Below are 27,181 nucleotides of genomic sequence, written 5' to 3' on the forward strand. Positions count from 1 at the left end.
CCTCTGCTCAGAATTGATGTAATTACCAACTCCAGAGCTATTGAGTACCTGCAGGTGGTCATTCTTAAGCCACTTAAACTCAAGATTAGTGCTACTGGGATGGCACTCAGAATTCAAAGGCTGGGTGGTTGCTCAGACTTGAACTCTATGACCTGATGCTCTATTGCACGTGGAGCTTTGATGGAGCTGAGTCCAGCCTGCATATCAGCCTAAGAACACTGGAAATATAGCAAGATGTGTTCCTCCTTTAACATCTAAAAGTCTGTGAACAGATTCTCTTTTCCTTATCATTGACTCCTTCCCCATCTGGGCATGCTACCCAAGGCTCCTGCAAGCTGCAAGTATCTGCTGAGGCCCTGCCAAGGCCCAGGATTGGAGTGAGGCCTGTACCTGAGTATAAGTTCTGTATTTCCACTCTCTATAACTTAACAGATGCTGAGATAATATTATTGAATGATTGAATTAGACCCCACTAGACATTCAAGAGAAATTATCTTAAATATAGAGAACTGTTTTTGAGGAGGTCACTTAGCTACCTGACATTTTTGTTTTAAAGGCAAATGTTTTCAGCAATTAACAGGGCAAGTTTTTATTTTCAAACAGAGGGAGCTTATCACCAACAGACATGTCACGACAAATGCTGCAAATCTCTATCTCTAAGGATACACAAGACAAACCACAACATACTAACCTGTGGCCTCTTATTAAGTCTTAATCAGACCCAACGGAGGACGGAGGAGACAAGGTATTCACATGATTTATCATTTGGCAGTTTTTCAATTAAAACCTCACAGCGATATCACAGGAAGAAAGTTTGCAATTAAAAAGTACAGCTGCACTCTCTGTATGACATAAGGAAGGAGATTAGCTGCAGAAAGAGTTCTTTTGTTTAAAAAAAAAAAAGCAGACTAATTCTTCTTTCACTTTGTGAAAGGAGAGTCCTCTGGGGCTGATCCTGAAGGATGCTGTAGAGACCAGGACAACACAACTGTTCTGCATAACAGTTACAACTGGGAGCTAACAACTTTGGATAATGGTGTGCTCTGACTTCTTTCTTTTTACTTTTTGTGACTCTACTATAGGTTTTTACATTTTTGTTGCTGTGAGGCTCACGTATAACATCTTACAGACACAACAGTCTGATAAATTAATTTCAATCACATAAAAAAGCTATACCTTTTAATCCCCTTACACTTTCTGTTTTTGATGTCAGAATTTGCCTCTCTTTATGTTGTATATCCACTAACAAAAAACTTTTCTTTATGGTTATTTTAATACTTCCTTTAGACTACAGTTAGCTGGTTAGCACATTTAGAGTATTCTGAGTTGTATTACACTGCCGGAGCCAGCGTGAGGAACTCCGCCCATGGCAAAGGTCATGAGGAAGGAGGCTCAGCATATGCAAAGGCGGGATCAAGCCTCAGGAGACCCCCTATTCCCAAGCATCTACCCCCAAAACCAGAGTCTGCCTACTTTACTGCTTCATGCTCTCACCTACACCTCTGACTCTACGGGGCGGGGGGTGGGGGTGCTGTCCCCCACCACCTCTCTCGGAGAAGGAGTTAACTTACAGCTCCAAGAGTGTTTCAACTTACAAACTCCTCTGAAAGTTCTGTAGCTTGCCTGACAGGTTCGTCCAGCCACATGTGATTGTTCACAGCCTCCCAACCGTGAGAGACATGAGATGTTTTAAACTTTCTAACTACAGACTCTTTTGAGAAGTTAGAAAATTATTAGTATAGTATTAGTGGTGAAGGGTTTTCATTTGTTGGGCCAATATTTGCTGCCAAGTCTCCATATTCCCTGCTCTTATACACATAAATGAATATAACTAGCATAATGGAGAAATAGGTATTAACCTTTGATATTAATCATGTTAAACTTTAGGCTAACTAAATTCCTTTCTTAATTGTAACCCACTGCACCTTCACCCTATAGGAATGCAACTTTATCTGGCGCCTGGTTTAAGAAAATTCACCCCTGGAAGAATAAGTTTTCTGGTTGACTGACCATATTCAGAAAGAAAGGGCCATAAAATGTTAGTTCTCTTGGCCAGAAGATGATGTAAATCCCTTAAGACCTTTATATACATCTGCCTAAAGCACCTGATTTTGATAAGGGTCAGGTCTGCTGACCCCGTGTGACTCTGTATTCATCCCTATGTATAACAAAAAGTATATAAGCGGACCTGAAAAATAAAGAAACGGATCAGTTCCTGGAAAGACTGGTTTCCCCTGTGTGGTCTTTTCTCCTTCTCTTCTTTTCTGGTTGAATTCCCATCTGGAGAGTGGAGGGTCGCCATGTCTACTTACTTGCCCTTGCTTCTAAGAACCACGTGGGAGGGAGCCCAAGGCAAGGCACCCTCCACTATTCAAGCGGATGCCTGTGGCCTACGTAGATGGTGCAAACTCCTTGTCTTGGAATTTTATTGGTTTTCCACGTAAACCAAGTTATTCAGCCCCTTTTCTCCACTAATTTTCCTACTACACTATCCTTTTCTAATCTCTCTTTATAGCTGCAATTAAATAAGTTCTTTCTTAGGACACCGACTCCGTCCCCCCTTCGAATTCCCTGGATCCACCGGGGCTGGACCCCGGTATTACACATTTACATTTACAAGTCCATTGTGTATTTTGTGGGCTTCCCTGATTGCTCAGTTGGTAAAGAAACCACCTGCAATGCAGGAGACCCTGGTTCATTTCCTGGGTCGGGAAAGATCCCCTGAAGAAGGGATATGCTACCCATTCCAGCCTTCTTGGGCTTCCCTTGTGGCTCAGCTGGTAAAGAATCTGCCTGCAGTGTGGGAGACCTGGGTTCGATCCCTGGCTTGGGAAGATCCCCTAGAGAAGGGAAAGTCTACGCACTCCAGTATTCTGCCCTGGAGAATTGCATAGACACTCCAGGGGGTCGCAGAGTTGGACACCACTGAGCGACTTTCACTGTACATTTTGTATATTAGAGTATTCTGAATTGGATTACATACTTATATCCACAAATCTGTTATATCTTCTTTCATATGATAATTAGTATCCTTCATTTACCTTGAAGAACTCCCTTCAGTAATCTTGTAAGACAAACCTGCGTTGGTGAAATTCCTCAACTGTTGTTTGTTTGAGAAAGTCTTTGTATCATCTTCATTTCTGAAAGACAACTTTCCTGAGAAAAATATTCTTGGTTGGAAGTTTTTGCTTTCATCACTTTGAATATATCATCCTAATCTCTCCTGGCCTGCCAGGTCTATTCTCATAAACCCAATGATATTCTTAAGGGAATTTCTTTTCTGTGAACATTTACTTTCCTCTTGATGCTTCTAAGATTCTCTCTTTGTCTTGATTACAGGAAATGTGTCTTGGAGAGAATAGTTTTGAATGAACTCCAGGGGTGACCTATTAGCTACATGAACTTGGATGTCTAAACCTGGTCCAATTCGGGACTTATCTGGTATTATTGCTTTAAGCACAATCTCTGTCTCTTCCTCCCTCTCTTCTCCTTCTGGGATTCCAATAATATGCAGGTTGTTTCTCTGAATGGTATCCCATAGTTCACACAGGTTCTTTTACATTTTTTCATTCATTTTTTCTTCTTTGTCTTCTGGCTGCGTAATTTTAATTGTCTGCTACATCACAGATTCTTCTGCTGTTGCTGATGCTGTCTGTAGCATTTTTCATTTTGTTGCGTTTCATTCATTGTAATCTTAAGCAAAAGAATTTGTTTGGTTCCTTCTCCTCTTTTTGCCTCATTGTAGAGACTGAGGAATCTCCGTTCCCAGACTAGGATCAATCCAGGCACAGCAGTAAAATGATAGAATACTAACCACTAAACCATCAGCAAATTCCTTGTTGCTTCCTTTCTTATCATTTCTATCTCTGTAAAACAATTAATTTCCTTTGTGGAGCAACTCAGCCAGTGCACAACAACTACTGAGCCCATGCTCTAGGACCTGCACACCGCAAACAGAAGCCTGCATGCTGCAACCATTGAAGCCTGAGTGCCTAAAGCCTGTGCTCTGCAACAAGAGAAGCCCCCACATAGAGAAGCTGCTGCCCACAAAGAAGAGTAGTGCCTGCTTGTCGCAACTAGAGAAAGCCCACATGCAGCAACAAAGACCCAGTGCAACCAAAAACAATAATAATAATGATAAGAAATATTTTAATCTCATTTTGTTCACATATTATTTTCCTGAACTTGATTGTTTATCTGTGTTTTTTGGAGTTCACTGAGCTTCTTGGTGGGTATACTTTATTTCTTTCATCATATGTCATTTATTTCATTACTTCCCCATGGTGAATAGCTATGTGAGCTGCCCTGGGAGAAGTCCTGGGCATCTTCCCACCTCCAGGCACAGCCTAGAACTACAAAGACTGCAAGTGTGAGAGTAGGTTGGAGCCCTGGACACCATGCAGGCCATCAAGCAGTAACTGGGTGGACTCAGCTCACAGCCAGGCCAGCACTCTCAGTTCTTATATTAGTTCAGCAGCTTCTCCATGTGTCCACAATGGAATGGGGGTGGGGGGAGACGTGTTGTGTAAAAATAGTATTTACTTGGCCACTCCTACATGAGAGCTGTCCCTACCCTGAAAAATCACAGCAGGATCACATTAACATTGTCAATAGTAACCAGTTTAAAGCAATCTTGAAACAATATGTTTTCAGAGAAGTCCACTAGTCTGAAATTCTTCCTTTAAGTTTTCAATCATATCAGACACCTCCGTCCACATATTTGAAACAAATACCCAAGTGTTCCTGACCTTCCCATCTACATCCCTTCTTCTGCATCCCCTCTGCCTAAGTCTCCACTTTCTTGCCCTCTTGTCCCACCTGGATGCAGGGTGTGGTGAGCACCAATTTGCCTTCCATCAACTTAGAAAGAGATATGAGCTGATATAATTCACTCAGAGGGATAGATTACTGGAGAGACAAGAAATAGCAACATCCTGAAGAAATAGCACAAAGGGATGGAAAGAATGGATTCATAAGGATTTGATAACCAACTAGACATGGGAGAAGAGCAAAAAGGAACCTGTATCTGCTTGAGAAATAAACAGATAAAGTAACCTAGGGAATGGGTAATGAAAAAGGGAGACGCAGTTACCTCGAGTTAGATTTTTAACTGGTCCATGAAAATTTAGGCAGGATAAGAAAAGCTGTATCCATTCTCTCTTACCAGCCAATGTCCCACTTTGAAACTCACATCCAAATCTGGTGCCCAATAATAGGTTAAAAACAGGTGATGTGACATCTCAGAGAAGAACATACAGGATTGGGCTTTTTTTCCATGACTTTCTGAAATGAAAATATCTCCTGCCATATCAATAAACAAGAAATGTCACAGCCATTAGCGATTTCTGGCCTTCAAATGTGAATGAGGGCTCCCAAAACTGTGATCGAGGGGATGCTGCCACTCCCTGCATGGTGATTGCTGAGGAGCTGTGGGATGCAATCAGCAGCCGTCTGCCGCTCCGTAAGGTAAACAGGGAACCAGGGTTGGCCCCAGATAGCTGAGCTGCATGCGGAAGGAATGAATCCAGTGAGTCCAGAGGCTTGCATCTTCCCAGAAGCAGAGTGCTAACTTCCTTAACTTGATACCTGACTTTGATGTTCAGTCTGCCTGCTGCCTTTGTTGCAAACTTGTATATAGGCTGACTTCCCCTCCTGCCTCCTTGGAGCAGTTTTCTCAGAGCTGCTGAGATGCTGTCTCCAGGGCCTGGAGTCCTAAACATCCCCACCAAATGAAATAACTCTATCAGATTCTGACTGTATTTTTTGGTCGACAAATTCATCTTGCTAGGTTTGAGGGTGTGAATGTAGACAAAGTTTAGATGCTTTTTCTAAGTAAGAGTGACCTGGAGCATCTGTGATCCCAGGCAAAGTCATGGCCTCATTAGCCTTTGAAGGAGGTGAGAAAAGAAGGCAGTACATCTTGTTTTCCTTTGAGCAAAATGGTGTTTGAGAACCAGACCAACCTTTAAAAGCATTTGATGTGTAACTTGTAAATTAGCAACACAGCAAAAAGTTACTTTATTCAGAATATTTCATTTTGAACAATTTCCATATAACACAATTACAGTAGGTCAGCATTACTGCATTAAAATACAGGCAATTAGAATATCTGAGAATTCATCTCATATTTAATACGACATCATGGGAAAATCACTGTGGATGTTCCTGGGGCACATCAATGTCATCATACCCAGGGTCCCCTTTGTCCCCCTGGAGCAGCCATGGGCTCTCTTCTCCTTCCCCAGGATCAGCTTCCTCTCCAAAGACGAATAGAGAAGAGCCTGAAATAGTAAAGAGAAGAATGATGAGAACTGAGACAAAGGGGACCAGACCGTGTTGTGGAAGTGAGTCAATTAAGTGGTGATAACAAAGCACCCCTGGGACCCAGGTGTGGGCAAGGAGGTTCAGGCTGTTTCACATCAGTTACAGTGAGGATGGATCCCGGCTGTCCTCTCAGATCCAGTTCTTGTGGTCTCTGAGGCCTCAGTGCATGTGGAAACCCTGCATCACAGGAGACCTGTGCTCACACAGGAGCTCTGGGAAGACCTGCCTCCAGGCTACACAATCAGCAGGGAGATGCCCAAGAACGGTAACAACATACCAACGAGTTTAATGTTCTCCTCTCACAACAGACAGACGTGAAATCACCATGAGAGGGAGAGTGGACACAGGAAAATATGAGTTCCTCACTCACAAACCAGCTCTGCTCTTAGTTAACTCCTGTTCCCAAATGTCCACAAATAGTATCAAGGTGCAAGCACAGGACGCCCCTTCCCAGGGACCACACAGGCCCTCAGATGGAGAAATGCTCTTTTCTAGAGAATGAGTGTCTTCTCTTGGCTACTGAGAAGTCTGGAGCAAATTAGACTTTAGCTGACCACAAACTCTGGTCTATGAACTAGCAACATGGCTTAATATTAAGGCCACTGCATATCATAGATTTTGTACATTAGTGCTGACATATAAACAGAGCTCATCTTAAATTATCAGAATACTTCACAAATTCAATACCGCAGTACATTTTTAAAAATCTCCGACTACCTTTCATGTATAAGACAGCACCAAAGAGTTATCAAAACACTTGTTCTATTTGTGGATTTCATAAATATGCTCAAATAATCAAGTTTTCTTTTCCTTTTGGCCACTGAACAATGCTTGTGGGATCTTAGTTGCTTGACCAGGGATTGAACTCGAGTCCTAGCAGTGAAAGTGCAGAGTCCTAACCACTGGATTGTCAGGAAATGCCCTAATCTGTAAATCTTAGTGCAAGCATATCACATATAAAGTGAAAATTTGTGTTGCAGTGTGGAGACATAAATGCCAAAAGGAGAATGATTCCTCACTGCCAAGGAGTGTGATAGCATTAAAGATAGTATATGGTTGAGACTGTCATGTCCAACTCTTTGTGACCCTATGGACTACAGCCTGCAAGACTCCTCTGTCTATGGGATTCTCCATACAAGAATACTGGAGTGGGTTGCCATTCCCTTCTCCAAGAGATCTTCCCAACCAGGAGGGATCAAATCTGGGTCTCCTGCATTGCAGGCATATTCTTTACCATCTGAGACACCAGGGAAGCCCATCAAATTCATGAGATTACTGATGTTTTGAAATTCTAGAGAGGCTGGGCATGGAGGAGCTCAAATTCACCATTTCCAAGACAGAGACTGAAGACTGCAGGAGAGGAGCTGATCCCACTCACCTGTCTGAGACCTCATCCCATCTTTCTTCTCTGGGGGCACTTCCTCTTCTCTCACCTGAGAGGCAGGAGGAGCCCCAGGCACTGGTACCTCTTCAGCATCATCATAACCCTCACCAGGGGCATCAGTCCTCTGATCTGGGGCTTCTGGGGCAGAGCAGGGGTCAGATGAAATCACGGTAAGTGGGTTCGTCGGGGAAATACCTAAGATCCCTTCTGACCCAGAGTTTCTGAGCTGCTAAATAGAGGCACCTTGTTTCAAAAGATTTTTTTTTTTCCTCTAAGACTATGTTTCAGTTTGAAGTGTTCATAAGCCAAAACATGATTTTACACATCTTTCTCAAAGGAACTCTCATACCATTAAGCATTACTAAAGCATTTTGACAAATTGTGCTTTCCAGATGTTATCTTTAGAAACAATGTGTTTCTGTTATGATTCTGGACACAGAGAGCCCGGCTCCAAATGTGAGACATGACCGAACAGCCAGAGAAGAGGGAGGATGGACCCCATCTCGACAATGGATGCTACTGCTCCATCAAAGGAAAACTGTTTCCCTTGCCTCTCATCTCTATGACGGAAACTCTCCTCCCCAACACCCAGCTGAGGCAGGTCCATCTCTACTACCTGGAGCAGATCTGGAGTCCTCATTGTCCTCACCATCTGACAGGAAGCCTAATGTGGAGACAAACATCACACAATGTACAGAATGACCCTCCCCACACCCAAGGGAACAGTGTTAAGGCTGAGAAAGAACTAGCCTGGCTCACGCAGTGTAGATGGGGGCTGGGGGCTCACAGGGCTCTGAGAGGCCATCCTACCACTTTGGAGGAGCTGCCTCTGTGAATCTGGGGCATGCGTGGGGGCTGCGGATGCTGAGAAGATGAACACAGCCAATGAGAGGTGACAACCAGACGTCCCAGGAGGGCAGGCAGAGACACCCACCTGGAGTGTCCAGAAGACCCTCCTTCTGTGTCACAAGGTAATCAAGTTCTTCATACACAGCTCCAGCAAGAGCATCTTCATAGCTGGAAAAGGCTGAGAGATGCCCCAGCAGGTCAGAGATGCTGCCCCAGACACCCTGGTCCAGCAGGCTGAGAGGTCCCTCAGTAGGTCAGAGGTGCCATCCCAGATACCCCGATCCAGCAGACACACCCTTTATCTCCCCAGTGCTCACAGAGGGCTTGTCAAGACCTCAGGATAGCTTTCCACCCAGTGCACCTGTTTGCACCTTCCCCCCTCATCTGGCCCTGAATACAGCTCAGACCCAATTCTGTCTCATCTCACAGGAGAGGCTATGATTTATGAGAGTTCATACACCAGTCCTAAAAGCCTCTGTCTACTCAGCACTCAGAGCTCAGCATGGAGCACATGAAGTTCTGCAGACTCAGAACAGACACTTGGCCCAGGTTCCCCTCCTCACACCTGTGCCATCTCCGGCCTCCACACACTCTCCCTGGTCCCCTGTTCCCCCTGCAGCCCACCTCTCCGCTCTGCTCTCCATCTGAGCAGCTGAGTCAGCAGGATGACGAGGACCAGGAAGAGAAGGACTCCCAGGATGAGGCAGAGGACCCAAGGCAGGGAGAAGATGCCAGGGAGAGGATTCGAGGCTGGTCTGGTCCCTAAGGAGAACAGGAAAGAGGGTTGGAGAAGGTCCTGGGCAGAGAAACCCTCTGTGCCAGAATTTCCAGAAGCTCTGAACAATGGTGTCCCAGTTTCAGATACAAGTACACTAACAGTGATTCTCCAGGTCTCCTCCTCAGACAAGCCAACCTCACTCTAGCGTGTTGCCCCAAGGCAGAGCCAGCGATTGACACTGAGCTGCACTGCCAAAAAAGCCTCTGAGGACCCGGCTCATCCCCTCTCCTTAGGCTTCAGGAGACAGAGCATCAAAGACTCCTGGGACCTGCACGTCACTGATGAGGAGCAACACCCAGGGGCAGGGGGGAGAACCTTAAATTCTGCAACATGGGAACCAGACCCATTTGGACCCCGGGCATGAGAACATTCTGACCCCGGGAACCAGGGTAGGGGAGCTCCCCAACGTAATGCCCTGGCTCCTCCCCAACAGCCAGAGGCTCCTCAGACTGTTTCCTCTCCTGAGCTGTCAGAGAGCCCACAGAACAGGTCCCCAGAATCTTAGTATTCTCCCCTGACCATAGATGGATCACAGTACCTGCTGTAGTTGGGGGCAATGTTGTCCTTGCATCTAAAGAGAAAAACAGGAGTTTGGGTAAAGGGAATTGGCCAGAATGCAGGGCAGCCCTTTTATCACTCTTGAGCCTGAAATCACCGCTCAGTCTCCACGACATCAGTGTTTGGTCTTCCTGGCTCCCTCTTCCTAGATCAGAGCCCCAGCACACAGGATGTCTGAACATAAACTCCCCACCATGCCCAGCCCAGCCCACTGCCCCCGTGCTGCCCAGGGTGGACCCCAAGCCCCTCACTCACCTGAGCACCTCACACCAGCATCCTCCTCATGCTTGCAGTCGCTCTGCCCCCAGGGCTCCGCAGCACAGTCCCACAGGGAGGACTCCCAGCCCCCGCACTGCACCTCGTCCAGCCAGATGCTCCCATTTCCAGGGCCGAATGTCGCGGCCTGCATGGCTTCCAGGGCCTGGCCACAGCCCAGCTGCTGACACACCACCTCGGCCTCTGCCAGGCTCCAGGAGTCATCACACACGGTGCCCCAGGAGCCGCTGTGCCAGACCTCCACCCGCCCTGAGCACTCGCTGTCTCCTCCCCTGAGCCGGAGCTTCTCTCTGTCTGAAAAGGCAGCAGCAGCCCCTCCTGTGACTGCCCTGGTGGGAGGAAGGAGCCTCTGGGAGCCATGGGGAAGGGGCGGGGCTGACGTACCTGTGCAGGGGGCAGCAGCTGGACAGCTCTTGGGTCTTCTTCCTGCAGAAGCAATGATGGGAAGCTCTGGATCAGGGATGGCTTGGGGAGGTCTTGTCCCCAAACATGAGTATCTAAGGTTTTGGTCACAGTCAAATGACAAGACCACAGAAGCTTCATCATCTACTTGGCTGAGAGGGTCACTGTATCTTATCGGCAGCTGAAATTACTTTATCTAATTAGTTGTTTACCATAACAACAGCAAACAGACACAGAAACAAATATAAATACACATGTACATTTTGTAGATTCAACCAAAACCCATCAGTTAGATTTGAAAATATGAAATCATACTAACGACATCCTACACGGTTGGGGGTGACACAGAAGCAGACAGTAAGTCACCTGCACACGAGATATAGGCTTCCTCCTTGGGAGAGCATGAGTTGTAATTCCAAGGGTCAGAAGGACACTGCCAGAGAGAGTGGTCAGTTCTCTGGCACTGGATTCCATCTACCCAATGGGGTCTAGAACCTTCCCTGAGACCAACAGAGGTGTTGAGACTTCCGCTGTCCCCACAGCCAAGCTGATTGCAGATGATGGACACGGTGACATCATCCATGGGGCTGCTGCAGACACTGCCCCAGGTCCCGTTGTAGAAAACTTCCAGCCAGCCAGCACACTCCTGGTCCTCACTCACCATCCTGAGGGCCAGGAACTCTGAGATTGAAAGGGAGGAGATGGGACACAGTGAGCATTCCACTCAGTGCTCTGGGTTTTCCTCTCTCCCAGAAATAGTGACCATACACCCCTGATCCAGCGGAGGAGATGCCCACCGGGTGACAAGACTGACTTTTGCCTCCCTTTCTCTGACTTTGCCCATTGTTGTTTGTACATCTATTTCTACCACAACAATGTAGATATGAACAAGGAGGAAGACCAAACGGGGCAGCTGCAGTGATGGGAGCTGAATCCTGAGTCCTGACAAAACTTCTAAAAGAACATGTAAAAGGAATGTGATGTGGACAGTGAGGTGGTTGACAGAATAATGGACCCCCAGAGATGTCCACAGCCTAATCCCCGAACCTGTCACAGTTACCTTACATTTCAAAGGAGATTTTACAGATGTGATTAATAAGGACCTTGGGATGGAGTGATAAATCTCAAATATTGTGGATTAATCATGTGAGCCCAGCCTAACACATCTTTAAACCCGCTATGCTGAGAAATGTGCCATCTTTCCCAGCTTCAGTCAAAGGGAAATGTGAGTGAGGGAGAACGGTTGCAAGAGGCACTGTTGTTGAAAAAGAATAAAGAGGGCTCTAAGCCAAGAAATGAGGCCGCACAGGAAACCAGAAAAAGCTGGGAAAGAGTCCTGCCCAGAGACTCCAGGAAGAACGCAGCCCTGTGGACACTGGGATGTTGGCCTATGGAGACTCTCTTCAGACTCCTAGAAAACAGAACTGTAAGGGAAAAATATGAGTTTTCACTATGCCAGGCTCCTCTGTCCATAGGATTCTCAGGCAAGAATCCTGGAATGGGTTGTCATGCCCTCCTCCAGGGGATCTTCCTAACCCAGGGACTGAACCCACATCTTTTATGTCTCCTGCAATGGCAGGAAGGTTCTTTAGCACGAGCACAACCTGGGAAGCCCAGGATTTCCAGGTGTTACTTCCACAGATAACTGCAGAGTGAGCCCTGCTTTCAAGTGTTAACTGTAAGAAACAGCTCTGTCAGGAAACACTACTGAGAAGAAAGGACCAGAATCTCAGCTGATACAGGAAGAAATGAAAGCACCTCATCTTCACGTCTGCTGGAAAGACAGGCTCCACGGGAGGAAGCCTCCTTGTCTGGTCCTTTCAGCATCTCTCCCTCAGGGCTCAGACCCCCGTCCTCCAGGGCCCTCCCCCTGCCTGTGGAGAGTGTGCAGCACAGACCTGAGCAGATGACCCCGGCGTCCTCCTTGTGTCTGCAGTCATGCCGCCCCCAGCCCCAGGAAGGGCACCTCCACACGTGGGACTCATTTCCTGTGCAGTTCAGGTCGTCCAGCCAGATGGGCCCTGATCCTGCTCCGAAGTGAGCAGACCTCGTGGCATTGAGGGCTTCTCCACAGCCCAGCTGCCTGCACACCACGCGGGCATCATCCAAGTCCCAGCCGTCATCACAGATGGTGCCCCAGGAGCCTTGGTCAAGGATTTCCACTCTCCCGGCGCAGAGACCTCCTCCATCCACCAGGCGGAGCTGTCTGCTGTCTGAGGAGAGAGAAATGGGACGATGGGGTGGTGACCTTAGGGGTTGAGTAGCATCTTCTGTTCTGTGGGACCCTTACCTGAGCAGTAGGGGGCGCTCTCCTCTGAGGCCGCAGAGCCTGCTGGTTCAGACACGGAGTCGCACTGGGGCAGCACCTGGGTCTGGTTTCCTGCAGAAACAGCAATGATCAGGGGTCTGGTTGGGTTGAAGAACAGGAAACTGAATTAAACTAAATAATAACCTACTGATGGATGAAAGCTGCAACAGCAGTGAAGTTATTATAGAGTTCAGTTTCTCCATGGAGAGGTCTGCTTCTGACAGTGCCACAATTTTTGTTTAAGCCAAGCTTTACACTGAGAACGAGTTAAATACTGTGTTCTATACCTAAATCTATATCTAAATAGAAGAAGCAAAACAAAATGTTTTCTGAAAGATTTCTAAAAGTTTTTATCTTCTTGTCTGTCACTAAAAGAAGAAAAAAGCTCATATAAAAGAGATCAACGGAAAACCAAAAGGAAAAAGAAGACTCCCCAAAATTTCCCCAAATATTCAACTATTAGAGTTACCTGACAGAATTTAAATATCCCTGATTAAAGTGCTCTTAAGATTAATTGAAAAGATGGGTTTCTTGGCAGAGAAAGTTTAACAAAAAAGAAATAAAAGTTCTAGAGCTAAAAAACTTAATATTTGCAATTTTTTAAGGAATCTCCACACTGTTCTCCATAGTGGCTGTACTAGTTTGCATTCCCACCAACAGTGAAGAGGGTTCCCTTTTCTCCACACCCTCTCCAGCATTTGTTGCTTGTAGACTTTTGGATCACAGCCATTCTGACTGGTGTGAAATGGTACCTCATTGTGGTTTTGATTTGCATTTCTCTAATAATGAGCATCTTTTCATGTGTTTGTTAGCCATCCATATGTCTTCCTTGGAGAAATGTCTATTTAGTTCTTTGGCCCACTTTTTGATTGGGTCATTTATTTTTCTGGAATTGAGCTGCATAAGTTGCTTGTATATTTTTGAGATTAGTTATTTGTCAGTTGTTTCACTTGCTATTATTTTTTCCCATTCAGAAGGCTGTCTTTTCACCTTGCTTATAGTTTCCTTTGTTGTGCAGAAGCTTTTAATTTTAATTAGATCCCATTTGTTTATTTTTGCTTTTATTTCCAGTAACCTGGGAGGTGGATCATAGAGGATCCTGCTGTGATTTATGTCAGAGAGTGTTTTGCCTATGTTCTCCTCTAGGAGTTTTATAGTTTCCGGTCTTACATTTAGATCATTAATCCATTTTGAATTTATTTTTGTGTGCGGTGTTAGAAACTGATCTAGTTTCATTCTTTTACAAGTGGTTGACCGGTTTTCCCAGCACTGCCTTATGACCCAGCAATCCCACTGCTGGACATACACACTGAGGAAACCAGAATTGAAAGAGACACATGTACCCCAATGTTCATCACAGCACTGTTTATAATAGCCAGGACATGGAAACAACCGAGATGTCCATCAGCAGATAAATGGATAAGAAAGCTGTGGTACATATACACAATGGAGTATTACTCAGCCATTAAAAAGAATACATTTGAATCAGTTCTAATGAGGTGGATGAAACTGGAACCAATTATACAGAGTGAAGTAAGCCAGAAAGAAAAACACCAATACAGTATACTAACACATATATATGGAATTTAGAAAGATAGTAATGATAATCCTGTATGCGAGACAACAAAAGAGACACAGATGTATAGAACGGACTTTTGGACTTTGTGTGAGAGGGAGAGGGTGGTATGATTTGGGAGAATGGCATTGAAACATGTATACTATCATGTAAGAAATGAATCACCAATCTATGTTCGATACAGGATACAGGATGCTTGGGGCTGGTGCACAGGGATGATCCAGAGAGATGATATGGGGAGGGAGGTGGGAGGGGGCTTCAGGATTGGGAACTCAGGTACACCCGTGGCAGATTCATGTCAATGTATGGCAAAACCAATACAGTATTGTAAAGCAAAATAAGGTAAAAATAAAAATTAAAGAAAACAATATTTGAATTTAAGAACTAAAGAATGAATGTATAAGCACGTTAGATCAGCATAAGGCAGTTCTTGAAACTGAAGATCAAGGACAAATATTCTATTAGGTTGGTGCAAACATCACTGCGGTTTCAGACCACGAATTTTAAATCATTATAATTAGGCTCAGACATATCTTTATTAATCAAATTAGGAACCATTACAATCAACACATTTTTGCCAATGAGAAATTAGTTTGTTTTTTCCTAGAGTGTAAAGCTGTGCTTTGGGATTTGATGAACTCTTGGAAAGCCTTTTCTGCCTCCTGTTGGTTGTGGAAGCATTTTCTCTGCAAAAAGTTGTCGAGATGCTTGAAGAAGTGGTATTGAGTTGACAAGAGGTCAGGTGAACATGGCAGATGAGGCAAAACTTCGTGGCCCAACTCGATAAACTTTTGAAGCGTTGTTGTGTGATGTGTGGCCAGGTGTTGCCATGGAGAAGAATTGGCGCCTTTCTGTTGACCAACGCCGACTGCAGGTGTTGCAGTTTCTAGTGCGTCTCAGTGATTTGCTGAGCATACTTCCCAGATGCGATGGTCTCACTGGGATTCAGAAAGCTGTAGTGGATCAGACTGGCAGCAAGTTTGGCCTTGGGAAGTGCTTTGCAGCTTCTTCTTAGTCCCACCACTGAGCTGGTCATCGCCAGTTGTTGTATAAAACCCACTTTTCGTCACAGGTCACAATTCAATCGAGAAATGGTTCATTGTTGTGTAAAACAAGAGAAGATGATGCTTCAAAATGACAAGATTTTTGATTTGTGGTCAGCTCATGAGGCACCCACCTATCAAGTTTTTTCACCTTTCAACATTTGCTTCAAATGCCAAATGACTGTAGAAAGGTCAGCATTCAGTTCTTAGGCAACTTCTCATGTAATTGTAAGAGGATCAGCTTTGATGATTGCTCTAATTGGTTGTTGTCAACTTCCAATGGCAGACCATTGCACTCCTCATCTTCAAGGTTCTCATCTCCTCTGCAAAACTTCTTTTAAAAAAATTATTTATTACTTGTTTTTGGCTTTGCAGGGTCTTTGCTGCTGCTCAGGCTTTTCTCTAGTTGTGGCGAGTGGAGACTAGTCTTTGTTACAGTGCACAGGCTTCTCATTGTGGTGGTTCTCGTGTTATGCAGAACAAGCTCTAGGGCTTCTGGGCTTCCATAGTTGTGGTTCCCAGGCTCTAGAGCACAGGCTCAATATTTGTGGTGCACAGGCTTAGTCGCTCTGCAGCACGTGGCATCTTCCTGGACTAGGGATTGTACCTGTATCTCCTGCATTGGCAGGCAGATTCTTTACCAGAGTCACTATGGAAGCCCTGCAAAACTTTTTGAACAACCACTGCACTATATGTTCAGTAGCAGTTCCTGGGCCAAATGCATTGTTGATGTTGCAAGTTGTCTCTGCTGCTTTACGACCCATTTTGAACTCGAATAAGAAAATGACTTGAAATTGCTTTGTGTTTAACATCATGTCTATAGTGTAAAATACATATAAAATAAGCAGCAAGTAATAAACCATTAGCAAAATAAAAAGCAAGAAATACACATTAAATGATGTGTAACATAACCACATTTGTTTAAGAATACATTCCAATATTACATTCCAATATCAAATGGCAAAAAAAAAAAAAAAAATTCAACAGCGCAAAAACCACAATTACTTTTGCACCAGCCTAACTGCAGGTCACATGGTAAGTGTCCTGGTTATAGTGCTGTGTAACAAATTTCCCCCCAAAATTTAGCCACTGGAGGAGAAAATATATACTTCATTTTGCTTAAGACTTCCTGAGTCAGCAATTTGGGAAAGACTCAACAGTTCTGTCTTGGGGTCTTTCAGTGCTGGCACTTAGATATCATCTGGGGCTGCAATCAGCTGAGAACTTGACTGAACCTGTGGTTACATAAGGAAATTCCTCATAGCATTTTAGTGGTAAAGGGACATCATGATAGCAACCTAATCCAGAAAGATTTTATATGTTCAGAGAGAAATGAGACAGAATGAACCAAAAACTAGCACTAAGGGATTCTAGTTAAAGGTCATCTGGAAATGTTTATATTATTCTTCTAGCATTTCAGTTAGTCTAAAATTACATCAAAAAATTTTTTTAAATGTTAAAAGGTGAAAACAAGTCAGAGACAATTCATTCCTAGGACATCTTCCATAAAAGAAATACTAATAACATTAAAAAATAAATAAAATCCTTAGGAAAAATGTAGAAGAAGGTGGACAAAACTTCTGAGAGAAATTCAAGATCTAGCTGAATGGAGGGATATATTATGTCAATGACTTCCCAGGTGGCTCAGTAGTAAAGAATCTGCCTGCCAGTGCAGAAGTGGGTTCAATATCTGGGTCAGGAAGAAGCCCTGGAGGAGGGCATGGCAATCCACTCCAGTACTCTTGCCTGGGAAATCCCATGGACAAAGGAGCCTGGCAGACTGCAGTCCATGGGTCACAAAACAGTTGGACACAACTTTGTGACTAAACAACAATAAAAATTATGTCAATGAATTGAGAGAACCAAAATTGTCAAAGTCAGTCATTCTCAAATTTCTGTGTAGATTAAATCTAATCTTAATAAAAATATCCTTATGCTAATTTTTTAGGGAGTGTGAAAAATAACAAGCAGATTCCAAAATTTAGACAAAATACAAAACACCAAGAATGTTGATGTATGGTAAAACCAATACAGTATTGTAAAGTAAAATAAAGTAAAAAATAAAAAAAATAAAACTCATATATTACACACACACACAATAAAATAAAATAAAATAAAAGACTATCCTCAATGATTAAAAAAAAAAAAAAACACCAAGAATGACCAACACAGTCGGTAAGAAAAGGGACAAAGTTAAAGGAGTTAATATAAAGTAACCCCTGTAAATTAAAATTATCTAGACTTATTATAAAGTTATAGTAATTAAGAAAATGCAGTATTGGTGCAAAGATAGACAAATGATATGGTGGAACAGAATACACAGTATTAAAAAGGATTCAGACATATGTGCTCTTCTGCTTAAGATAAAGGTAGCACTGCAGTGGGGAAAAATGTCTTTTCAGAAAAAGATTCTGAGTGAATTGGATGTCCATGTGAAACATGACTTATCTATCTTACACAGATATAAATCCCACAAGGAACGTACAATTACATGCAAGAGAAAAAGAAACTTTTGTAAGATACTCTAAAAGAATATTTTCATGATCTTGGAGTAGGGAAAGTTCTTTTCAAAGGGATATAAGAAGTATTAAATATACAGGGAAAAGTTGGTAAGTTATATCAATATTTTCTTCAAATTAAAAACTTGCTTCATCAAAGGTTACTGTACCATTAGGAAAATGAAAAGACAAGACCAAATGTTAAACACATAAAATAAGTAACATATATTTGCGCCCAAAATCATTGTCATGCTACATTCTTGCGTCATATTTATAATAGTCAAGAGCAGGAAACAACTCAAATCTCTAACATCAGTTGAATGGATCAATGGCCATGTTATCAATGAAAGCAATATTCTACAGTAATAAAAATGAACAAAGTACTGCTATAAACAACATCATGAGTGAATCCTAAACAGAAAGTTGAGTCGAAGAAGTCACACACAAAAGAAAACACCCTGCATGATTTTATATAAAGTTCAAAAACCAATAAAACACTCTGTGGGAGTAGAAGTTAGATAAGCAGGTTTCCCTGGAGAGGAGGGAGGCCACAGTTATTGGAGGCAACAGTGACTCTTGGCGCTGGGAATGTTCTCTTTGCTGCTCTGGGTACATGACTGAAGTCTACACGCTTTGCTTATATGCTGTTTTCTATGATCATATGTCAATAACAATGTTGCTTTAGAGGCAAGAATATACAATGGAGTAAAGACAATCTCTTTAACAAGCGGCGCTGGGAAAACTGATCAACCACTTGTAAAAGAATGAAACTAGAACACTTTCTAACACCGCACACAACAATAAACTCAAAATGGATTAATGATCTAAATGTAAGACCGGAAACTATAAAACTCCTAGAGGAGAACATAGGCAAAACACTCTCTGACATAAATCACAGCAGGATCCTCTATGATCCACCTCCCAGGTTACTGGAAATAAAAGCAAAAATAAACAAATGGGATCTAATTAAAATTAAAAGCTTCTGCACAACATAGGAAACTATAAGCAAGGTGAAAAGACAGCCTTCTGAATGGGAAAAAATAATAGCAAGTGAAACAACTGACAAACAACTAATCTCAAAAATATACAAGCAACTTATGCAGCTCAATTCCAGAACAATAAATGACCAAGTCAAAAAATGGGCCAAAGAACTAAATAGACATTTCTCCAAGGAAGACATATGGATGGCTAACAAACACATGAAAAGATGCTCAACATCACTCATTATCAGAGAAATGCAAATCAAAACCACAATGAGGTACCACTTCACTCCAGTCAGAATGGCTGTGATCCAACCGTCTACAAGCAACAAATGCTGGAGAGAGTGTGGAGAAAAGGGAACCCTCTTACACTGTTGGTGGGAATGCAAACTAGTACAGCCACTATGGAGAACAGTGTGGAGATTCCTTACAAAGTTGCAAATAGAACTGCCTTATGACCCAGCAATCCCACTGCAGGGCATACACACTGAGGAAACCAGAACTGAAAGAGACACGTGTACCCCAATGTTCATTGCAGCACTGTTTATAATAGCCAGGACATGGAAACAACCTAGATGTCCATCAGCAGATAAATGGATAAGAAAGCCGTGGTACATATACACAATGGAGTATTACTCAGCCATTAAAAAGAATACATTTGAATCAGTTCTAATGAGATGGATGAAACTGGAGCCAATTATACAGAGGGAAGTAAGCCAGAAAGAAAAACACCAATACAGTATTTACTAACACATATATGGAATTTAGAAAGATGGTAATGATAACCCTGTATGTGAGACAGCAAAAGAGACATAGATGTATAGAACGGACTTTTGGACTTTGTGTGAGAGGGAGAGGGTGGTATGATTTGGGAGAATGGCATTGAAACATGTATACTATCATGTAAGAAACGAATCACCAGTCTATGTTCGATACAGGATACAGGATGCTTGGGGCTGGTGCACAGGGATGACCCAGAGAGATGATATGGGGAGGGAGGTGGGAGGGAGCTTCAGGATTAAGAATTCATGTACACCCGTGGTGGATTCATGTCAATGTATGGCAAAACCAATACCGTATTGTAAAGTAAAATAAAGTAAAAATAAAAATTTTTTTAAAAAATTAAAAATTCACAAGAAAAAAAACCTGGAAAAAATAAAATAAAATACATTATTCTTCTTCATCCCACTTGCCCTAATCTGAAAAATGAGTGAACAATGAGAAGCACCATATTTCATCATGAAATATCTTCCAAAGCCAGTTTTCCCTAACTCTCTGCTCTTCAGGACATTTCACTCCAGGAGCATCCTAAGTACCAATAGCCCTTCTCTCTCTCTTACCTGAGCAGATCACAGAGGCTGTGTTGCCATGGGAACAGTCAGGACCACCCAAGGCAGTCACAGGGCAACTCCACAGGAAGGACTCAGCCCCCGAGCAGTGAAATCGGACTGTTGAGATCTGGTCACCTCTCTCCACCAAGTGTGGTCCTCTGGAGGTGGAGATGGCGACTCCACAGCCGAGCTGACGACAGACAACATTGGCATTGGCCAGACTCCAGTGGGAGGCACAGAGAGCTCTCCATCGTCCAGAAATGTTTATCTCCACCTGCCCCTCACACTGAGAGGAGCCATTCGTCATGAGTCGGACTTCTGAGTACACTGGTAGAAGAAGACAGAAATTCAGTAAAATCTCATGATTTCTCACCTGAACAAAGTGTGCAGGGAGGTTAGTCCTGACCTGCATCTCACCTGAACAAATAACCTGAGCAGCTCCACTGTGGTGACAAGTGCCCCCTGGACAGGGCACTCTGGGGCACCACCAGAGCTTACGTTCCTCCCCCTCACACCTGAACTCTTCAGCCCAGACCCGGCCATCAGACTCTCTGAAGAGCTCGTGTCCCAGAACAGACACAGCCTTGCCGCACCCCAGCTCTGCACAGATGACCTGGGCAGTGCGGAGTGTGAAGTTCCCATCAGACACTGGGGTCCAGTCTTCTCCAGGACGTACTTCCACCCGTCCTGAGCAGGGTCCATTGTCTCCAACCAGACGCACAAATCCTAAGAAAACAACAAGAAATCCAGTAAGTGCCATAGTCCTGGTTTGGCAGATGGAAACAATGTCACAGGCAATAATGTGAAAATTTTTCTTTTTCAGAAGTGGCACCTGGAGAGAGAATTGGACGCTTATTCTCAGAATTTCATGAGCAAGTTTCTGAAAAGAAACCCTGAAGGATTTTCAGGGTCGGTTTGAAATGGCTGATTTCCAAAAACATGCATTTTGAGGTTAATTAGGAATGTGAATTCCTCATCTAGAGGCCTGGAAACTACAGAGCCCAAGGATACTGCTCTGTAGTGGGCACCAGACTCAGGTTCAGAGCTGAACTAACCCAGAGGGAAGTAGATCCATGGGCCGCAAGAGGTTAGAGGACTAAGAGCCACACAAGGTTAGAGGCCATCCTGAGGTTTCTGAGGCCAGAATGCGGGCCAGTTTTCTCTCAGGAACCGATAATCAAGTCACTGCAGATCAGGAAAATCATGTGGGCTGGATCTGTGAGTGCTCGCTGACAGTAGACAGACTTCTGGTTGACAGGAGGAAAGCTAGACATTACAAGAAGTTTTCACACATGTTTCTCAAATTTTCATGGTGAAAAATTCCAAAAATTTCTTCAGTTCAGTTCAGTTCAGTTCAGTCACTCAGTCATCTCCGACTCTTTGCGACCCCATGAATTGCAGCACGCCAGGCCTCCCTGTCCATCACCGTCTCCCAGAGTTCACTCAGACCCACGTCCATCAAGTCAGTGATGCCATCCAGCTATCTTATCCTCTGTCGTCCTCTTCTCCTCCTGCCCCCAATCCCTCCCAGAATCAGTCTTTTCCAATGAGTCAACTCTTCGCATGAGGTGTCCAAAGTACTGGAGTTTCAGCTTTAGCATCATTCCTTCCAAAGAAATCCCAGGGCTGATCTCCTTCAGAATGGACTGGTTGGATCTCCTTGCAGTCCAAGGGACTCTCAAGAGTCTTCTCCAACACCACAGTTCAAAAGCATCAATTCTTCAGTGCTCAGCCTTCTTCACAGTCCAACTTTCACATCCATACATGACCACAGGAAAAACCATAGCCTTGACTAAACGGACCTTAGTTGGCACAGTAATGTCTCTGCTTTTGAATATGCTATCTAGGTTGGTCAAAGCTTTCCTTCCAAGGAGTAAGCATCTTAATTTCATTGCTGCAGTCACCATCTGCAGTGATTTTGGAGCCCCAAAAAATAAAGTCTGACACTGTTTCCACTGTTTCCCCATCTATGTCCCATGAACTGATGGGACTGGATGCCATGATCTTCGTTTTCTGAATGTGGAGCCTTAAGCCAACTTTTTCACTCTCCTCCTTCACTTTCATCAAGAGGCTTTTTAGTTCCTCTTCACTTTCTGCCATAAGGGTGGTGTCATCTGCATATCTGAGGTTATTGATATTTCTCCCGGCCATCTTGATTCCAGCTTGTGTTTCTTCCAGTCCAGCGTTTCTTATGACATACTCTGCATATAAGTTAAATAAGCAGGGTGACAATATACAGCCTTGACACTCTCCTTTTCCCATTTGGAACCAGTCTGTTGTTCCACATCCAGTTCTAACTGTTGCTTCCTGACCTGCATACAGATTTCTCAAGAGGCAGGTCAGGTGGTCTGGTATTCCCATCTCACTGAGAATTTTCCACAGTTTATTGTGATCCACACATTCAAAGGCTTTGGCATAGTCAATAAAGCAGATATAGATGTTTTTCTGGAACTCTCTTGCTTTTTCGATGATCCAGCAGATGTTGGCAATTTGATCTCTGGTTCCTCTGCCTTTTCTAAAACCAGCTTGGACATCAGGAAGTTCATGGTTCACATATTGTTGAAGTCTGTCCAGAGATCAGTTTGGATAGGAAAAAAGCTCAGAGTCATAGGAGAAGGGGCTGGTCGTAGCCATCTTTCTTGAAAGCTTAGAATTTATCAAAGAACCTGGGAGACAGTGAGTTCTCAGTGGGAGCAGGCAAAACAGCTGAGGTTTTTGATTACTTCATACTAGACATGCGAACTTTAGGAAATGCTAAAAAGTGAAGATAAGTTAAAGTATTTTAATCCTGTCTATATGCTAACTGTTTCTTCCTTTCCTATTTGGATTCCTGAGAAATAGCTGCTATGCTGTAAAGAACGAGAGGAAGAAGAAGAGAGCAGAGGGCAAATAGTGAAGTGAAGTGAAGGTCACTCAGTCATGTCTGACTCTCTGCGACCCCATGGACTATACAGTCCATGGAATTCTCCAGGTCAGAATACTGGAGTGGGTAGCCTTTCCCTTCTCCAGGAGATCTTCCCAACCCAGGGATCGAACCCAGGTCTGCATTGCAGGCAGATTCTTTACCAACTGAGCTACAAGAGAATCCCAAGAATACTGGAGTGGATAGCCTATCCCTTCTCCAGTGGATCTTCCCAATCCCGGGGTCTAACTGGGGTCTCCTGCACTGGAGGTGGATTCTTTGCCAACTGAGCTATGAGGGAAGCCCAGAGAGCAAATAAGCCATACATAATTCAGAAATTTTCAAATTGCAAAAGCCTCAATATGGACGAAAGGTAGAATATTTGGGGGAAATATTTGTCCAACAAGTTTTTGACACATTTTACCCCCTGTGCTCCTCCCATCAACCACTTCACCCTGCCACCTTTCCCATTTCTCCCACTGCCGACAAGAGAAAACAATCTTAAGAACCACAAGTGGGTGGAAAGGAAATTCTGAAAGGGAAGACCTTCTGTAGGAGTGGAGTGAGGTAGGGTATGTGGTCGGTTAAATGGGGAGTGGATGGGGTATGAAAATGAGAGAGAGAGAGACCAAAGAAAAAACTCATGATCATGGTTTGAACTTCAGGGACCATACTTTGGGTAGAGGAAGGTAATCCAAATAAAAAAGAAAACCACAACATAAAACACTTTCTTTAACACACTTGTCTGGTTTCGAAGTATGCTCATGATAAATTATGTACATGGTGAAATTCTTTCTGGTAAAGGATTCTGATTATATAAATATGTGAACTTTGAAGGTTCAGAAAGAATATTCTAACAAAATAAAAATCTACTACAGAAAACAGAAAAAAAGAAAACAGAAAAGACCTAAAAGAAATTAAAGACTTGAAGGATCAGCTTGACCACTTTTACAAGAGTGAATGGTGAGAGAGAAGATGGTCTGCTTGCCTTTTATTATTTATCACTTTCATCTCCCCAGAGAGACACAGTCTGGTCTGGTTGGGAGTTCGCTCATAGGCAACACATTCTAATTAAAGCATTTTCAGTCAACACTTTTTGGTTGCTATATTAACCCCATAAGATTACTGATTAGGCAGAACACGAAAGAAATATTTGTTATATGCTGTTTTATGGTACCCTGATACATGTTAAATGCTCGAATATACACTGAATGATCAATAGTCTTATATACATAAGGATAGACTTTTCTGAGACAAATTATGACTTCTTTTTTGTTTTCTATTTGATTTTAAAATTTATGTGGAAGATTATGTGTGTGGAAACTGCGAGAAAGTTTGTGGAATAGAAGGCTGATGTCAGTGGATAAGGATAATAAATAAATAAAAATATATCCTTCTCTGGTCTCTTGCTGTACAGACATCCTGCATCCTTAGGCACACACAGCATCCTCTACACCACTCCTGGACCGTCAGTGCTGCTCAGAACACCCCACATGTGCCTTTTTCAATTCCTATTACAGTCCCTCTCCCTCCCAGCTGCTATAACTCTCTTCTACCTTCTTCAAAAATTACATCTGTCCCCTAACTCCTATTCATATCAAGTAAACCCCCAAATTCAATTCTCTTAAATCACTGAAGTCATCAATTATAAACTATATAATTTCTTACCATAAAACACAGAAATTTTATTGCTTCCACTTTTGACTTGTCAGTGTATGGCTAAGTGTTCTTCCAAAGTTTTGGCCTGTACAGATGTCTTAAAAGAAAAAATGGGCAGAGAATCTCTTATAGTAACAATGGAAGGAGAACCCATGGCTCAGAGCACTTCATTCAAAGTTCTCTGGTCTTACCTGCAGAGGCCTATGGACATTTACATCTAAAATTTCAAAAGAGGCTTGCAATTTGGCACAAATCCATCAATTCCTGTCTGATCTGTTTCGGGACATCCTCTGTGCCTCCACTCCTACTAACCTAGTGTAAAATAATGCCTCACACTGTAGGTACAGAAACAACTCCATCCACGACGGTGTGTCCTCATTCCAGCCCTCCCTTCCTATAGGCTAATTGTGCGAAGGGATTTGTGTGGTGATTTGAAATGTCTCATGTGATTGATCTCCATCTTCATTATGAAGATCAATTTTCATTGGAATAGTTTAATCTACTATGCCAGGTAAGATCACTGGAGAAGAAACAGCAGAGACTTACAGCAGGAAAGTAAACGAAGCACATCACCCACAGAAGCTTTGTGCATTCAGGGAGGATGGGCCTGTCTCAGTCCTCTCTAGCCCACCTATCTCCTATTGCCCCAGTGATCAGACACCAACTTCCATGGACCTTTTCATTCTGCCATCACAGGGCAATACACTGACCATACCTGAGCAGATGACCCCGGCATCATTATCATGACTGCAGTTGTGCACTCCCCAGCCCTGGGAAGGGCACTTCCACACGTGAGATTCCTTTCCTCTGCAGTCCAGTGTGTCCAGCCAGATGGGCCCTGATCCTGACCCAAAGTGAGCAGACCCCATGGCATTGAGGGCATATCCACAGCCCAGCTGCCTGCACACCACACGGGCATCGTCCAAGTCCCAGCCGTTATCACAGATGGTGCCCCAGGAGCCCTGGTCAAGGATCTCCACTCTCCCGGCGCAGGGACCTCCTCCATCCACCAGGCGGAGCTGTCTGCTGTCTGAGGAAAGAGAAATGGGACAATGGGGCATTGACAGTGGGGGTAACGGTCTTCAGTCCTGTAGGACCTTCACCTGAGCAGTAGGGGGCGCTCTCCTCCGAGGCGTCAGAGTCCCCTGGTTCTGACAGGGAGTCATTGCACTGGGGCAGCACCAGTCTGGTTTCTTACAGCAGTGACAGGAGAATAAAAACATTGAAAATGGGCACAAACAGGAAATATTACGCTACTGAGTAGGGTGAGACAGGAGTATTAACCTTTGATTTGTAGAGTTCTGCACAGCATCTGAGAAAGATTTACAGGAAATGTTAGTCTGTCTACCCGGAGCAGTTGAATGAGTTCAGAGTCACAGGAATGAGCTGGCTGCTGGAAGGATTCCTTACAAGCCACACACATGTTGGTGCCCTTGACCTGAGAGTTAAAGGGATTAGATTAAAGGAAATGGAATCAGGAACTGGCCTCATCAGAAGCCTCAGGTAGCAGCCATGAATCCTCTATCGTTAGAATCTTTCTCCTTGGTACAGTCATGCAGAATTGAAAAACAAATGGACCTTGAGATGTCTTGGTTTGCCCCAGAATACTTCACTGATGGTTCTAAGCTTGAGACTGCAGACCTGGATACTTTGTTTTAAGAAAATGGGATCTCTTTGAGTGGATTGGGCAACCTTGCGTAAGAAGTTTGTCAGGTGATATTGCGTGACATCGACCAGATTCCACTGGGAATCTTGGAATGCTGCTTCTTCTCTCAAGTAAATATTATCTTTTCTTGCATTTTGTGGCAGGAATCGCTATTATTCAAAGTTGGGAGCTATTTGTTCTCCAGAGGGAAAATATTATGCATTTCTAACTTTACCATAGAGCAGAAATAGGTTAAATTCTTGCTCTGAAAGCACTTGAACAAAGGATATTGACAGACTCACTGTGTTGTTCTTCTTTAGTACATAAAAAACCATGTAAGGAAAGGTTAAATGATGTCTACTCGGTGTTGCACTTTAGGTGAATGCTGAAGCGGAGAATAAAATCTAGAATTTTGTATTTCCACGAAGAGGGGTTCCAATGGAGGGGTTCACAGCAGGCCAATCGTCTACTGGATACAACTTAAAATGCTATAAAATGTTAGATAAAAAATGAAGATATTAGACATTTGTGGACACAATATGAACTAAACATGCTAAAATTCTAAAGAGTGGAGATCATTTCATTGTTAGCCAAGGATCTGAAGCTTCTCTTTCTCTATGGGAATTTCCCAGTTTGTTGCCTGGGTTAATGGATCAAAGTGGAACAGA

At 43.6% G+C, this 27,181-nt stretch overlaps 1 pseudogene; it reads right to left on the reverse strand.

The window, feature by feature from the left end:
• Window positions 1–6,139: 6,139 nt before the first annotated feature.
• The window catches only part of LOC138077648 (antigen WC1.1-like), a 58,683-nt pseudogene continuing 37,641 nt past the window's right edge, over window positions 6,140–27,181 (reverse strand).

Source organism: Capricornis sumatraensis, chromosome 4 (genome assembly GCF_032405125.1).
Source record: "Capricornis sumatraensis isolate serow.1 chromosome 4, serow.2, whole genome shotgun sequence".
Classification (NCBI taxonomy): domain Eukaryota; kingdom Metazoa; phylum Chordata; class Mammalia; order Artiodactyla; family Bovidae; genus Capricornis; species Capricornis sumatraensis.